Here is a 6,255-nt window from a genome sequence, read left to right on the forward strand (position 1 = left end):
TATCTGACATTGGCTTTAAAGGTGTATGTTTAAAGGACAAGACTTCTGGCTTGGAGTGTTGAGTACCAAGTGGTGTATATCAGTGTTTCTTTTTAATGGATCATGTGGATGTGTCTAAAATGTATCAAGTCTTAAGAACTCTTTGCCTAGTCCTACATCCTGAAAATTTTCTTCTGTATTTTTTTTTCTAAAAGTTTTTTTTTTTTTTTTTCATTTTAAGTTTTACATTTAAGTCCTTGATTCATTTAGAATTAATTTTTACATAACGGGTGAGGTTTAGGTCAGGTTAATTTTTTTTTTTTTTTTTTTTTTTCCTGGATGTTCAATTGCTCCAGCATCATATTTTGAAAAGACCATCTTTCCTCCATTGAATTGCTTTTACATCTTTGTCAAAGTTAGTTGCACATATATTGTGTTGATCTATATCCAAGTACTCTATTCCTTTCCATTGATCATGTGTCTGTTCTTCTGTCATTACTGGAGCATTGATTACTGCAGCTATGCAGTAAGTCTTGAAATTGGGTAGACTGATTCCTTACACTTTATTCTTTTATAAAAATTGTTTTAACTGTTCTGTTCCTTTGCCTTGGAATACAAATTTTATAGTGATTTTGCATGCATCTATAAGAAATATTGCTGGAATTTTGAAAGGAATTGCATGAAACCCCTATATGAATTTGAGGAATATTATGTTTAGTCTTCCAAAAAAGACAATAGTATGTCTCTTCATTTATTTAAATCTTTGGTTTCTTTAATTTTTTTTCAACATGTACACTTTGTACATGGTTTGTTAGATTTACTCCTAAATATTTCATTTTTGTGTGAGTTCAAATGGAATTTTATGTTCATATGTTCTTTGCTAGTATTTGGAAATAAATTGATTCTTCTGTGTTTATCTTGTATCCTGTGACTTTTCTAAATTCATACTAGTTTTTTATAGGTTGATTTGTTTTCTACATAGACAATTACATCATCTTCAAAATAGGGACAGTTTTATTATTTTCCTTCTTATTTGTATGCCTCTTATTTTCTTATTGTACTGGCTAAAACTTCTGGCAATGTGCTAAATGAAAGAGGTGAAAGTAAATATCCTTGCCTTGATCCCAAGCTTAGGGGACAGGCATTTTCTTTTGCCATTTAAGTACAATTTAGCTATTCGTCTTTTTAGATTCTCTATGTCAAGTTGAGAAACTTCTTTCCCCTCTTGTTTTCTGAGAGTTTTTATCCTGAGTTTGGGTTGAATTTTGTCAATTTTTTTTTCCTGTGACCATGTAATTTTTCTTGTTTAGCCTTTTCATATATGATAGATTACATTGATTTTAGAATATAGAACCAGCCTTACATCCCTGGAATAAACCTCTCGTGATCAAGATGTATAATTATTTATGTATAGTATTGTTGAATTCTATTTGCTAATATTTTGTTAAGGATTTTTACGTTTATATGTGTGAGGGATATTGATCTGTAATTTTTTTGTACTGTTTGTCATTGGACTTCGTATTAGGGAAATGCTAAAAATAAAACACTTTCCTTTTTATATTTTCTGAGATTATATAGAATTGGTGCTTTTTTAAAAAAATAAATGTTTTATTAAGAATTCTCTAGTAAATCTGTTTAAGCCTAGTTATTTCCTCTTTGAGAGTTTTTAAAAATTTAATTTCCTTAATAGTTATATGGCATTGAAATTATGTATTTCTTATTGAATTAGTGTTTTTCAAGGAATTGGACTGTTTCATTTAAGGTGTCAAATTTATGTGTGTGTAGAATTGTTTATTGTATCCCTAACCTCTTTGATGTCCACTGGGTTTGTAATGATATCTCCTTTTTCATTCCTGGTATTAGTAATATGTGCCTTCTCTATTACTTTTGTCATTTTTAGTCATGTTAAAGGCTTATCAATTTTATTGACCTTTTTAAGGAATCAGCTTTTAGTTTTGTTGATTTTTCTTTTTTTTCTGTTTTCAGTTTCATTGATTTATGCTCTTTATTATTTCCTTCTACTTCCTTTGGGTTCATTTTGCTTTTCTCCTTTCTAGATTCTTGAGGTAAGAGCTTAGATTCTTGATTTAAGATTTTCCCTCTTTTGTAAGCATTTAATGTTATAATTTTTCTGCTTTATTAAATTTCAGTGCTTTAGCTGCTGCACAATTTTGATAAATGTTGCATTTTCATATTTGTACAGTTCATTGTAAATTTGTAAAACATTCCTTGAGATTTACAGTCAATAGTCTTTGTTCCATTGAGTATTTAGAGGTATTCTGTTTAGTTTCCAAATTTGTGGAGATTTTCCTGATATATTATTAATTTCTAGTTTTATTCTATTGTGGTTAAAGAACACACCTTGCGTGATTTCAATTCTGTTAAATTTGTTGAGGCTTTAAGTCCCTGGATATTATTTATCTTAGTATATATTCCATGAGCACTGAAAAGTGTGTATTCTTTTGTCGTTGGGTGGAGTGTTCTTGTAATACTGTTTAGATTTTATTGGTTGATGGTATTGTGGAGTCCTTCTATATTCTGATTGATTTTCTGTCTAGTTTATCAGTTATTAAGGGAGGAATGTTAAAGTTTCCAGCTACAATGGTAAATTTGTCTATTTTTAATTCTATTTTTGTTTCACATGTTTTACAGTTCTGTTTGATACATATACATTTAAGATTACTGTGTCTTCTGGGTGGAGTGACCATTTTATCATTATATAATGCTCCTCTTTGTCTCTTGTAATTTTCTTTGCTTTGAAAAGTCCTTTATCTGATGTTCCTATAGTTCCTTCTGCCTCCTTTTGAGTAATGTTTGCATGATATATCTTTTTCTATCTTTTTAATTTCAACCTGCCTATGTCATTATATTTGAAGTGAATATCTTATAGAAAGTATACAGTTGTATTTTAAATATACATTATACCATATATATCTTTTAATTGGTGTAATTAGACCATTTACAGTTAATAAAATTATTGGTCTGTAAGAACTTAAGCTTGCCATTTTATTTTTTCTGTTTTCAATTTCCCAATTTTCTTATCTTCCTGAGCATTACTTGAATAATTTTTAGAATTTCATTTTGATTTATTTATAGTGATTTTTGAGTGCATCCTATTGTATACTTTTTTAGTGCTTGCTCTAAGTATTACATTATATATACATAGCTTATCATAGTGCAGTTTTGCTAGTTCAAATGTAGAAACTTTACTTCACTTTATGTCCCTCTCCCCAGTTATCATTGTTTTAAGTATTTTTTTCTACATACATTTTGAATCACTTTATCAGTGTTATATTTTTGCTTCAGCCATCAAGTACTTTAGAAAACTAAATAGAAGGGAAATGTATTGTTTTACTTTTCAGTTGTTCTTCCTTCCTAATATGCAGACTTTCCTTCTTTTATCACATTTTTTCTCTATAGAGAAATTTCTTTAGCAATTCTTTTAGGATAGGTCTTCTGTAGACAAGTTGATTTTTACACATTGATCTTGTTAGCTGCGATTTTGCTGACTTCATTTATTAAGTCTAGTAGTTGTGGATTCTTTGGGATTTAAAATATATCGATTCATATCATAGGAAAACAAAAATAATTTTATTTCCTTTCCAATTTGGATATTTGTAGCCCTTTTTCATGTATAATTGCTCTGACTAGAACTTCCAGTAAAACATTGCATAACAGCAGAGAAAATGGGCATTATTGGCTTATTTTAGTAAGAGGGATGCTTTCACCCTTTCACTATTGAGTATAACTTTAGCTGTGGGTTTTTCATAACTGCCTTTTTATCATGTCATGAAAGTTTCCTTAGCCCTAGATTTTTGAGTGTTTTTATCATGAAAGGGTGTTGGGTTTTGTCAAATACCTTTTTTGTATCAATTGAAATGGGTGTGTGTGTGTGTGTTTCCTTCATCTTATTAATGTGATGTATTACAATAATTGATTATTCTAAAGTTGAACCACTCTTGCATTCCAAGGGGATAAGTTCCCCTTGGTCATCCTTTTAACCTGTTAATGCTGTTAGATTTTGTTTGCTAGTATTTTGTTGAGTATTTTAACATCTATATATTCATAAGGGATATTTGTTTGTATGTTTATTTTCTTGTGATAGCTTTATCTACTTTTAGTGTTCAGAGCAATGCTGGCTTTATAAAATGAGTTAGAAGTTGATACTTCCCCTAGTATTGTTTAGAAGAGTTTGGAAAAATTAATGTTAAATTACCTAAATATTTAGTAAAATTCAACAGTAAAGTTAGCTATCTGATCTTGGGCTTTTCTTTATTGGTAGTCTTAATTTCTGATTTAATCTCTTTATTCATTAAAGGTCTACTGAGATTATTTCTTCTTGAATGGGTTTATGTATTTTGTGTTTCTAGGAATTTGGTCTTTTTATTTATGTTATCTATTTTTTGGTGTAGTTCATAGTATTTTCGTATATCTTTTTTTTTTTCTTAAAGGTTGTTAGTAATGTCCACACTCTTATTTGTGATTTTAGTTATTCTATTTTTTTTGTCAGTCTAGCTAAAGTTTTTTCTGTTTTCTTGATCTTTACAAAGAACCAATTTTGGTTTTGTCGATTCTGTTTGTTGTCTTTCTATTCTCTATTTTATTTAACTTTAATCTTATTTCCTTATCATTCTCAGTGCAGTATTTTATTTTCTAGCTTCATAAGATATAAAGTCAGGTTATTGATATGAGTTCTTTATTTTTGATGGCATTTATAGCTATAAATTTCTCTCACTACTACCTTTATTATATCCCATAAGTTTTGGTATGTTGTGATTTTCTTTCTTTCTGTTTCATTCCTAAGTATTTTCTCATTACCTCTTTGATTCTTTAACCCATTGGTTGTCTATAAATATGTTTCCTAATTTTCACATATTTGTAAATATTCTTTGGTTGACTCCTAGCTTCATGACATTGCCATCAGAAAAAATACTTTGTATGATTTTGATAATTTAAAATTTATTAAGTTTTTGTGGTCTAATATATAAATCTCTCCTGGTCAACATTCCATGTGCACTTGAGAAGACTATATATTCTCTCATTGTTGGGTAGAGTGTTCTAGATATGTTTGTTAGGTCTAGTTGATGTATAATGTTGTTCAACTATTCTCTTCCCTTATTAATTTTCTGTCTAGGTGTTCTATTCATTATTAAAAGTGGTGTTTTAAAGTCTCCAATTACTATTATACAATTATTTTCTCTTAAGTTCTGGTAATATTTGCTGTATTTTGAAGATCTGTAGTTTGGTGCTTATGTGTTGATAATTGATACATTCTTTAGTGATTTGACACATTTATTCATATATAGTGTTCTTCTCTATCTCTTTTAACAGTTTTGACTTAAAGTCCTATTTTTTCTTGTATTAGTTTAACCACTTATATATCTCTTTGGTTACCATTTGCATTGATTATCCTTTTGCATTTTTTCACTGTCAACCTATTCATGCCTTTATATCTAAAGTGATTCTCTTGTAGCTAGCATATAGTTTCCTGGGAGTTTGTATGTCTTGTGATTTTGTGTTGTTGTTGAAAACTAGATATTTAAATATTGTAATATGATAACTCTGGAAATCAGATTCACCCCTTTCCCCAGGGTTTTTGGTTTGTGCGTGCGTGCGTGCGTGCGTGTATGTGTGTGTGTGTGTTTTCTTTTTGATTGTTAAAAATCGTAGTAGTCCATTTTCCCAGTGACTTTTCCAAACTATTTTTGCAGAGACAATATTTTTTTCATATGCAATCTCTGAAGTCTCTGTTCCTGAGCTTTTCATCTTTTGTTTGATGGAGATTTTCTTGAACACCAGAGATAAAAAAGATAAAAAGGAAAAAAAGTATTTTCTAGTTTATGCAGATTGGCTATGTTCTAAAGCCCTCCACAACTGGCTGGACTTTTCATTGAGGCTAATGTCCACATGAGGTCTTTTCTGAGCATGCATCTTGCCCTGGGCATGTGTATGGCTTTCTAAATTCCCCCACAAATATGGGCACTTTTGTTTGTTCCATTTTCAGAAGGATTACTCTCCCCAGCTTTTCCCCCTAAGACAGGCTATTGGTTTATGTTTCAACTGTTACCTCTTGCCTTAGGGTATCTGCAAATTGTTCATCCACTTTGCAGTGTTTTCAAACAATGCCCTCTGTTTTACTGGCCTCAGTGAGTTTCGAGTTAAGCAAAACAGAGATGAGCACCTTGCATTGTTCCTTCAGATAGCTCCCGTCAGGTTAGAACAATCTTGCATAATAATTTGCAAATAAGTTCTGCTCTGCTTCCTCTGAAACCAAGG

The sequence above is a fragment of the Rousettus aegyptiacus genome, unplaced genomic scaffold (genome assembly GCF_014176215.1).
Source record: "Rousettus aegyptiacus isolate mRouAeg1 unplaced genomic scaffold, mRouAeg1.p scaffold_m13_p_4, whole genome shotgun sequence".
NCBI classification, from domain to species: domain Eukaryota; kingdom Metazoa; phylum Chordata; class Mammalia; order Chiroptera; family Pteropodidae; genus Rousettus; species Rousettus aegyptiacus.